This window comes from Mauremys mutica, unplaced genomic scaffold (assembly GCF_020497125.1).
Source record: "Mauremys mutica isolate MM-2020 ecotype Southern unplaced genomic scaffold, ASM2049712v1 Super-Scaffold_100101, whole genome shotgun sequence".
NCBI classification, from domain to species: Eukaryota; Metazoa; Chordata; order Testudines; family Geoemydidae; genus Mauremys; species Mauremys mutica.
Genome location: NW_025423268.1, coordinates 1,047,255 through 1,058,727, shown reverse-complemented (window position 1 = coordinate 1,058,727; position 11,473 = coordinate 1,047,255). Strand labels below are relative to the sequence as shown.

General features: G+C 47.2%; 1 non-coding gene across 1 annotated transcript; it reads left to right on the top strand.

Moving 5' to 3' along the window:
* The first annotated feature begins 366 nt into the window (after positions 1-366).
* On the top strand, positions 367-438 carry TRNAE-UUC. The gene has a single exon. It is a non-coding gene; the product is annotated as a tRNA-Glu (tRNA).
* The last annotated feature ends 11,035 nt before the right edge of the window (positions 439-11,473 follow it).

The window sequence follows — 11,473 nt, the reverse complement described above, 5'->3', positions numbered from 1 at the left end:
ACTGTGATCAGCTCTCACCCAGGGGGAGCAACACCCCTCCCTTGGTCTCTATGCCAGAGCTCCTATCAGCTCAGTCCTTCCCGCAAGAGTTGGCTGCTGAGAGGGTTGCAATGGGGTAAATGAAGGCAGAGGAGGATTGTTCCTCATGGGTTTTCTTTGTGTGGCTCTGTGATCCTGCTGGAGGAAGCTGAAGCATGATTTGAGTTTTTTTCAGTGGCTTGGGTTGGGCTCAAGTTGTGACCCTGAGTACAGGGGTTCTCTGCTCTTAGCCCCTCAGGGAATGGACAATGGAGCAGTTTCAGAAAGTGGCTAGAAAGTAGCCTAAGAAAGTGTAGCATACGTGAGAAGAAAATTACCATCCTCACCTCCCTAGTGGTCCAGTGGTTAGGATTTGGCACTTTCACTGCCATGGGCTGGGTTCAATTCCCAGTGAGGGAAAAGTAACTTTAAATCAAAAAAACCTTCAGCTGCAGTGTAAACAAATTAATGGGTTTTTCCTGATTTCCCCCATCTTCCCAGTGTCTCCATGGCAGGGCTGGCACCAGAGCAGCAAACAGGAGCCTGGGGTGGCCATTAGAAAGGGGAGGCACAAAGGCAGGTCTGGCCCTCTCAGTCCCTCTTGGAGGGAAGGACCTGCCACTGAATTGCCCCCACAAGCTGTAGTGGTAGAGCTGAAGTGCTGCAAATTGTGGCTTTTTTACATTTTATTTTATTATTTTTTTTCGCTTGGGGTGGCAAAAACGCTGGATCTGGCCCTGCTCCATGGAAGATAATTTGTTAAATCCCAGATAAGTGCAGTTCTACCAGTTCTCAGCCTAAATCCTTAGGTCTTAATCCTGAGGATATTGTCCCACCATGGGGCCATTTCCCGCCTCTCTTTCCTAGGGAAGCACAATTTTCCTTGCACAGACACAGGAACAGCAAGATCTTTCTCTGTCCCTTGTGCAAAGCAGGGGGCCAAATTCCATGGAAACAATGGATGAGTTGGGGGCCCTGGGCACATCCAGCCCTGGCCGTGAGATGTTCCCTCCCCTCTTTCTTTATGCCCCTGTTGTCATTTCATGGATTGGCTGGGATGGGGGAAAAGCTGAGTTCACTCCAGGTGGAGGGGAAAAAGGACCCTGAAAATCTCAGGACCCAACCCCTGCTACCAGGATCACCGAGGTGCTGGGAATCTGCATGGGAAAGGGACTGTGTGAATTGTCAAGGTGGGGAATGAATAACAATTTACAATAAGAGCCACCTCATTAATCACTGACACAGGCTAATCCTGCCGCAGATAGAAGGGAAACTGGGAGTGATTCTTTGCTGCTCAGCCATGGAAACAGTGACCCAATTGCACCGCAGTGAATGTGCTGGGGAAAGCTGGACTTCACAGGCAGGTGGAAAGAGCAGATCCTAGAAACACCTGGAGCTTCCCACTCTACTTCTGCCACCAGAGTCAGGTGCTGAGCCACTCACAGGGCCCCTCCCCTCCCATTCCCTTGCAGCAGGAGGTGGCAGCACCCTCCACCCAATGCAGGAGAGAGGGCTGAGTGTATCTCTGCACCCTGAGTCCAGGGCACCCACTCTCTCTGCCCCACACATCGAATCTGGCTCTGCTGCAAAGTGACCCCTAAGAACCAGCAACCTCCAGGACAGCAGGTTTGGCCTCAGAGCAGGGAATGTGTCCCTCATGCTGCTTTTAGGCCACTAGGTGCTCTGGAAACAGGAGGGCTCTGAGTGTAACCTATAGAACACATGGCCTATCTGGGGATATAGGTCAGTGGTAGAGCACATGCTTTGCATGTATGAAGTCCTGGGTTCAATCCCCAGCATCTCCAAGTTCTTTTCACCCTGTTGCTTTGCTCATGCCCAGAGGGGATGTGGCCCAGCAGTCTCCCTGCAGGAATCTCAATCCTGCTCAGTGATGGATAAGTGCCAATTGCATGGAAGGTCGGGGGGGTTTCTGCTTCTAAGTCTCCTCTGTACATTTAAGATTCCCACCAGTTGTGTTGCCTGGGACAAGGGTAGATGAGAAGGGAGAATCCTCCAGCACTAGAGGGAAAGGTCCCATCTGCACAGACTGAGAGGCAAAGACTAGACTTATTTCTAGTCTGGGCCCAATCTTTTCTCCTGGTATAGTCCTTGTTCCAGCTCAGGTGGTAGCTGGGGATGTCTCATGACTGCAGCCATGTTTGTTCAGTTCCACCCCCTTATACAGCTTTGGTACAAGGCAGGATTTTTTTGTCTCTCTCCTGAGGAAGAGCCCCAGGTTTAAGATGGATTCCTGTACCAGGTGACATGGTCACATGTCCTGTGAGACCCCAGGCCTTCATTCTTCCTGGCCTGATTCACAGATGGTGCAGGACAGAGCCATCTACAGTCAATTGTCCTGGTTAATGGGAGCCATCAAGAGTCCAAACCACTGTAAATGGCCCATACTTTGCATCATTACAACAGGACCTCAGAGTTATAGTTCATATTTCTAGTTTCAGATTCAAGAATGATCGGTTCATACAAATAGGATGAACACACACCGTAGATTATAAGCTTTGTAATTATACCTTACAAGAGACCTTTTGCATGAAGCATAGTCCAGTCACTTTATATTCACACTCATTAGCATATATTCATAAAATCCTATGGAGTGCAAGGTCACAGCTGGGAAAAGGTTTTATTGCGGCACCTGGGAGCAGTTGAGATTCATGTTCAGGCTGTGGTATGAGTTCCTCCAGGTTTCTCGTAAACACACAGGGACCTTCGCGGGTGCTCTCGATACAGGAATGGCCCCGACACGATAAAGTGATGGGAATTGCATTTTCCTTTTTTATTTTTGTATTTCCAATGAGATTTCTGTTTGTGATTTTGTTTTGCTTTGTATAACTGTGTTTTCTCCTGGATTTGATGTTTAATGAAAAAAAGAATATGGCCTCAAGCCACCAGATGGAGGAGCAGGCTGGGGCTAGGACTGCTAAGAGAGCAAGAATAGCAGATTTTCTGTATAGTTTCCTGCCCTCATTTTCATGATTAGTTTCTCTTCTGCACAAAATTTCCTTTTTTAAAATGTGAGCGTAGCTAGCTCAGTTGTCAGAGCATCAGACTTTTAATCTGAGGGTCCAGAGTTCAAGTCCCTGGTCAGGTGAAGAAACACTTTTCTCCTGTGATATCCCCAAAGAGTTTTAGAAGGACTCTCCTTGACTTTAGTTTTTCCTTTTCAGGACATGGCCTTTCCCAGGAAGGGCCCTTTACTGCCTCGGACTGAAGGTGCTATTGCCTCACCTGTCCACTGGCCTCACAGTCTGGAGGAAGAAAGGCCTCTGGGGCTGCAGCAAAGTGTCATGCGCTGACTTTTTGAGCAAATGCAGGGCTGGCCAGAGAGGCATCTTCCCACTGAGTCCTCCCTGCCAGAAAAAATTGTCCCCACAGACAGGGGCGGCTCCAGGCCCCAGCATGCCAAGCGCGTGCTTGGGACAGCAAGCCGCGGGGGGCGCTCTGCCGGTTGCAGCGAGGGCGGTAGGCAGGCTGCCTTCGGCGGCATGCCTGTCAAGGGGCCGCTGGTCCTGCGACTTCGGCGGACCTCCCGCAGGCAAGCCACCGAAGGCAACCTGCCTGCCATGCTTGGGGCGGCAAAATGCCTAGAGCCGCACCTGCCCACAGAGTCCTCCCTGCTGGAAGTCTACAGGAATCAACAGGTGCTCTGCTGGTCCCATGGTGTAAGGGCCAGCACTCAGGACTTTAAATCCTGCAATCTGAGTTGAAGTCTCAGTGGAATCTGAGAACAATTCCTGTGCCACAAACCCTGCTGGGTCTTCCAAGGCTCTGTCTTGCTTTCTCAAAGGCCATGAAAGCCACTACAAAAGGGTTCTTTCTCCTGCTGATAATAGCTCACCTTAACTTATCACTCTCATTATAGTGTGTATGGCAACACCCAATTTTTCATCTTCTGTGTGTGTATGTATGTATGTATATATATAGATAGATAATCTATATCTTCCGGCTGTATTTTCCGCGGCATGCATCCAGTGAAGTTGGTTTTAGCCCAGGAAAGCTTATGCTCAAATAAATTTGTTAGTTTCTAAGGTGCCACAAGTACTCCTTGTTCTTTTTGCAGATAAATGAATGGAGGTTAAGTCCATGAATGGCTATTAGCCAGGATGGGTAAGGAATGGTGTCCCTAACCTCTGTTTGTTAGAGGGTGGAGATGGATGTCAGGAGAGAAATCACTTGCTCATTACCTGTTAGGTTCAGTCCCTCTGGGGCACCTGGCATTGGCCACTGTTGGCAGATAGGATGCGGGGTTGGATGGACCTTTGGTCTGACCCAATATGGCCATTCTTATGGTCTTATGAAGGGAGGAGCAATGTACTGGGACAGAGTTTCTGTAGTGCAGTGGTTATCACGTTTGCCTAACACGCAAAAAGTCCCTGGTTGAGAAACATGCTGGCTTAATTTTCCCAGCTCCTACTGGCCTATTCCCTGCTGTTGTAGGCGCAGCAGTGATTTCTATGCTCAAAAGGTCTGTTATACTTCCCCTGCTCCCACTTTTGTCTCCTCTCCCTCTCTGAATGCCTGTGAAGTGGCTTTTCCCCTCCCGCTCCCTCCTGGAATGCTCCTGGGATGAATGGGCTGGTTGAAGAGCAGAAGAGCTCTAAGGTAGACAAGGTGTCTGGGACGCTAATTAGGCAGCGATCACACACCCAGAGCATGGACACTGCCCAAGGTGGAGTGTGACCAGCCAGATGCAGCCAAGTCATTTCTAGTCGCAGGCCATGAGGTGCAGGCCCTTAAAAGGGGAAGGGGCCCTGTGCTCAGGAGAGCACTCACAAGCTTGTACCTCCCGTGAATGCCCTTTGCCCGGACCGCCTCGCCAGTGGTTCTCTGCATTGTATTTCATTGTGCCTCAGGAAGACTTACCTTCATTGCACCATCCATAGCTGCGCTGTGGGACACTTACCTTGCAGAATCCTGACATCTCCAGTGCCGTGCCAGTCCTGGGAGCGTGAATGTGTCACCCTGCCCCCCTTCGTTTGAGCTTAGCTATCAATATAATAAACGTGCTGCTTTCTGCCAAACTCTGGTGGGTCATTAGTGCTTCCTACGCTGACTAGCTGGCCCAATTTAGGGTAACACCTGCGATAACCGCAACCCCTGCATGACAGAGGGTAGTGAAATGAGCTGGGAAAAAGCCTTAGCATCAGCAGGGGAAAGCTAGAGGATCTGGGCCAGGCACCTTTTGAAGCCTTGTGGCTTGGTCTTCTCTGCACTTGGAGATTGGCCTATGGTGGCAGGCTCTTCTGTGTGACTTGCCAAAGGAAGAAGTGAGGCAGGAATGGGGCAAAAGAGGAAAGTTGATCTGAGGAAGGCAGGGCAGAAGCTAAGTGCCTTAGTGCAGCTAAGTGAGGTTAGTAGAGCACCACCAGTCGTTTTGCAAAGCCTGGGGAGGTGCGGTTGGCTGCTGGGAGGTAGAATCCTGTGCCTGCGTCTTGGCTTCCCAGGGATGGCTACTTCCAGCCCAGGAGAAGAAGGATGGTTCTGGGTGAAAGGAAGACAAGCAAAGCTCTGGGAGGAAGTTTGGGTGCGCGGTGCGGGCTCTGCGCTGGGGGAGGGGGTTGGGGTGCAGGAGGGGTGGCGCTTACCCCGGGCAGTGCAGCTCCCAAAGTGACCGGTAAACACAACCCTCTGGCAGCAGCTCCTAGGTGGGCGAGGCCAGGGGATCTCCGTGTGCCACTGCTGCAGGCGCTGCTCCCAGAGCTCCCATTGGCTGCAGTTCCTGGCCAATGGGTGCTGCGGAGTTGGTACTTGGGGCAGGGGCAGTGCATGGAGACACTCCCCCACCCCAGGGGATGCTGGGACATGCCGGCCATTTCTGGGAGCGGCACGGAGGGACGGAGGCAGAGTGGGCAGGGAGCCACCTCAGTGCTGCTGGCACATCTCTGCACACCCATTGGGGGAGGGGAGCAGAAGGCCTCCATGTGCTGCCTGGGGTAGGGGCAGTGCACAGAGCTGCCTCCCCTCCCGGGTCTATTACAGGAGTGGGTGGGTGGGGTCTTTGGGCCTGCAAGGTGCAGCAGGTCGGACTAGATGATCACACTGGTCCCTTCTGACCTTAAAGGCTCTGAGTCTAAAAGGGAGAGGGAAGTAAAGGAAAAAAAATAAAAAATAAACCAAACACTGTAATACCAGGATGACTCCACTTGCTCATTGTATAGTCCCGCCCCTTTCTTCCTCCACTGGGTGTTGAATGACCTGCAGCACGTTGATTCTCTCGTTCCCTTGCTAAACTGGGAGCTGAGGGCTGCGAGTTTCCTTGTTGCCACCTTCCACTAGGAAGAGGGAGTTTTGCATTTGGCAGCTGGATGTTAGTGACCAAACTCACCCAGCCCTTCAGGAAGAACTGCTGCTTAGCCAGTCGGTCCCCAGGCTGTAGCAGTGCACGGGGATTCTTCTTTCCTAAGTGCAGGACTCTGCACTTCTCCTTGTTGAACCTCCTCAGATTTCTTTTGGCCCAATCCTCCAATTTGTCTAGGTCACTCTGGGCCCAAACCCTGTCCTCCAGCGCTTGGATTCTTTAAGTGCTTTCACAGAGTGAAGAGCACATGTTCCATGATTTCATATGGCAGAGTTTTATACTATAGGGAGCTTTCCTTGTGTGAATTTGACAGGTGAATCAACATAGAGACATATTGTGACCCTTCTCAGGGAGCCGAGGGCTGCGAGTTTCCTTGTTGCCACCTTCCACTAGGAAGAGGGAGTTTTGCATTTGGCAGCTGGATGTTAGTGACCAAACTCACCCAGCCCTTCAGGAACTCAAGAACCCTCCTCTGAGCTACAGCAGCCACCCTAACCCCCGAGTTCCTTCAATGTGTCTCCCTCTGGGGTCCAGCCCAGATCACCAGATACTCAGAGAAATCCCAGATTCTCTCTGCCCAAAGCAATGGTATATCCCCGGTTACTAGTTTTACTGTGGACCACTGCTACTGTATCTCACACAGCACTTGAGTATAGTTATCGAACAAGCAGAAATTTATTTAACAACCGATAGAGATTTAAACAAACAAATGTGAGTGATGGAAACCAACTGTTACCAACTAAACAAAATCAGAAAATGCAACCTACACTTCTTAATAGTTACCTTTCCTATCTAAGTAGAGTCTCACCTCACACTTCAGTCAATTTCACTGATTCCTAGTCCCTAGGAGCCACGGCCCTGCCTTTCATGAAGCACCGCTGGTCATTAGGAATCTCCTTGGTGAATGGACCCAGAGTGTTTTTCTCCACCCTGTTATGAACTGAATCAGTCTTTTGTCTTTATATTCACAGAAAGGACGATCTCCTCATTCTCATATTGTCCTTGTCACTTCCACAGGGTTTCGATGTCTATAATTTGTCTTTGATGGTTTTCTATTGGCTTTTCTGGATTGGTGCAAAGGCTGACAATGGAGCAATACATCACATAACTGGCTAGCAAGGGAGAGGTGCCAATTCCCTCCCACTGGAATGGGCCGTTCCCAACAAGACCTATGATTGGGGTGACTCACTTTCACAACAATAACATATGGGCATAATTTTCCATGTACTTACATTACCCCTTAACTATGACTTGGACACACCTCTCGCAGTGAGTAGGAGTATCAATAATTTACAAGCTTTCAGTAGAGATTTCACTGCTATGCTTCCTGGATAACTATCATAAAAGCAGTGTATTAGGTGTGGGGAGTTTTTCAGGTCTGACACAGGAGTTGCTTGTGAAGAACAGTGACCCCCTTTGCCAATTGGCACCAATGAGCTTTTGTCACAGATGCACTGAGCTATACCGTCACCCCCTGATAGAACAGAAAGGCCAGCACAAAAAACAGAGAGAGGAACAATAAGATACTAAAATGACAATGGCTGGAACTCTCCATTTCTCTCAGTCTTTGCATTCATGGGCACTAAGAGCTGTAGCTACAGTTGAGGAACCAGGTGAGCGGACAGCTGGCTCAGCCCTCCATACGAGTAACTTTCTCACATATAGGGAGATGGGTCAAAATTGGAATTGATGTTAAGACTGTCTCTACACTTCAAACACTGGAAATATTCTTCTGACAACCCAACACTGCCTACACTGGGGCTCAGGTCACATTAACTACTTCTCTCAGTGGAGAGGACTTTTCACACCCCTGAGAGATGTGGTTATGCCAACACAGCTTTTCAACATCGACCAGCCTTTAGCTGGCTTATTGACCTGAAAGACAATGGATTTCAGTCTTTTTCTTTATATTGATGGTTGATGAGTGCAGCTGTTCTACCTGCTGGACACATCCTGTGACAGATGTCAGGCCTTTCCTTTGCAAATTAGAGAAGTGGGGAAGACAGTGACCCTTACAGTCTAAGCTGGTAAAAATTTATACAACTTGTCACCTTGAGTAGCTTTCCTTTGAATAGAAATTGACTTAGAAACTAAACAAAATAAATTCTATTTGAAAACACAAAATACTAAAATCTATACTGGGCCAATATTCTCTTATGCACACTTTCTCACACACATTCTCCCATCCCAACCTTTGGAGTGAGGTTTTCTACCAGAACTCTTTATACTACAGGGGGTAAATTAAATCAAATTAACTATTCAAGATTAGCCACCATTTCCTGTACGACTAACAAAACAAAACAAAAACAACTTTCAGTTTTCCAAAATACTTCAGATTATCACACATTTAGTCTCTTCTTCTTTAACCAATAACTTCACCAATAATCTCATTTTAATAGATGATAAAAACATATTCAAAGATCACAAATTCTTATCATATATGTTAGTTTTCTTCTAATGCCCATTGCCAACAACTGAACCTTGGCTCAAGATGTGGTTTGTCCCAACCACTTCTGTGAGTTCATATATCTCAGGATCTTCTGCAGTATGTGTTGGTGGAAGGGGTCTCCTATGTGGGAATCTTTGCATCATGAGGAAAAATACCTCTTGTGTCACACTTTTAATCTTTCAAAGTGAGAGAAGGTAGAGAAGTGATGTAAATGCATAAAACACAAGAGAGAACTGTCTGGTCTACACTAAAGACATTTATCGGTTAACTATATTACTCCGATGTGTGAAAAATCCACACCACTGAGCAATGTAGTTACACAGCCCTAACCCCCTGTGTAGATAGCGATACATCAGCAGCAGAACTTCTCCTGCCAAAAGAGCCACTGCCGCTTGCGAGGGTTGGACTAATCAAGTCCGATGAGAGAAATCTCTCCCATTGGCTGAAAGCGTCTGTAATAGCAGCGCTACAGCAGCGCAGCTACATTGGTGCAGCTGCACCAACATCAGCTTTATTGTGTAGCCATAGCATCAGACACAAAACCATAGAATCAGAACTCAACATGCGAGTATCCAGAAGTCTGAAATTGGAGCCTGATACATTCATTGCCTCATTGGTTACTATCATTTCTACAGCCTTGAAGTCCTTGTTACCCAATCAGGCAGCCAGTTTGGGATCCACGGGGAAGGAATGTCCTTTGAAGCTCTCTCTCTTTGGATCCAAATGGTAAAGGATGATTCTTTTCAATGTAACCTGGCATCCTTTGGAACTGTAATCAGTGACACTGAACTAGGAAATGGAGTTGTACAAACAATTTTCCTTGGGGCATTGGTCACCATAGCTTCCTTTACTGGGGTGGAAACCAAGAACTGGATGTGGACTCTTTCAGCCCCAGCTCTTTCCAAATCCTTGGTCTTGGTTAGGGTAAATTTACACTTCTCCGAAGTAGAAGCCTTTACAAAACCACTCCAAATCTCAGCAGTGTTAGTGAGGCTTACCAAAACATGGAGGCTTACCAAAACATGCCCAGCTTTTCTTTAATTTGGTGGCACAGTTCCAGGCAAGGGACTGGATACAGGGCTGGATCACAATCTTCATTAGTGACCAGAGTTGGAGTTTCTATTCAAAAATAGCTATTTTTCTGCAGCTATAAGATTTCCAAAACTGATTTGATTCGATATACATTTTTAGCACCTACAAAGGATAAATTCAACAAAACTCCACTTCTATTTCCTCAACATCTGCATCATGAAGGGCAGCATCTCCGATACAATAAGATTAGCTAGGAAAGAACTTCTGTAGGGCCTGGGTTACAAAGGCTTTGGAACCAAATACATGGGCATTGTGCCTAGTTCAAAAATCACTTAGCATGGAATTTTCTCCCCAGAACATCTGGGACAATATTGACTTAAACAATTGAACTACACTGTGATCATATGCACTTCCTTCAGTTAGTTGGGGTTCTGCTGTTGTTCACCATTTCTGAGTAGAGATTTTAAATCACTGCTGTTTCTTTGTTAGCCTGTCCAGTAAATTGGAGAGTTCTCTAATGCAGACAGAACTGCACCTCAACCTTCTCCATGACATCATGCAGGGATGGGGAAAAAGCAAAGCTGAAGTGAGAAATGAGGACTTTAGCAAATAGTCATTTGTCTTAAATTCTCCAATAAATCTGCGCTACATCCTATCAAACTGAACTACTATCCAACTGAGTGACCAAACAGCCTTCAGGAAAGATAGAAACCCACATCACAGAGAGCTAGAATACATGGCAATGAAAGTGTGAAGTGAAATTCCAGAGCAGGTTACATCTGATTATTCAGAATTAGGACAAGAGATTCTCCCATCACATTCTCCTCTGATCCATTCAAACATACTTCACTCAGCACTGTCTCAATAGCCAGTTGTTATTTACAAAATTTTTAGTATCCAAGCATTGCTATAATTTGGGACAAAACCACTCACACCTTGCCAGAAGTGGCTTTACCAATAGATGGAACCTGGGATTTAAACTCCCAATGATCACACTGTGTTTGGGATCCATTTGAATTCCCCTTCCAGGTCTTTGACACTTTCATCTCCAGTCAGAGCGACTCTGAGATAAGATTAAAGAAGTCAAAGCATCATCTCCAAGCAGACAGCTGAGAACTCTTCCTCACAGGACACTTTGAGAAGTGGATGGATAGAATGGGATGCTGATAACCTCTGCATGGCTCAGACAAAAGGTAACAGTTCTGCAGTGATGGGGAAGGAGGGAATCTCTGCGTCTCCCCATCTCTTTCCAGTGTCACTGAGGCTGAAATTACACTTTTTTTTCCTGCCCCTGCTCCTCTTCATTTAACTATAATTTGAAAAATTCCCATTATATCTGCTCTTCAGCACAACCCAGAGCAACGTGAGAACAAGTGGCAATGATACAATCTGTATCACTAGTGACTAACAATAATTTTGAAATAGGAGGAATAGTATAAATGTGATGCTCCCTGGTTCCTGATAGGAAGGACACACTTGAATTACTCATGGGATAATGGAGTTGATAGAAAGGACAAATGGGTCCACTTCAAAACAGGGCAAACGGCAAAAATGGCCACTCATCTGGTCAAACTGAGGGATAACCATGCTGCAAACAGTTCAAACAGCTGCAAAAGTTACTATGTGGGAATCAGGAAAATTATTAGAGAAAAAAAAGTATT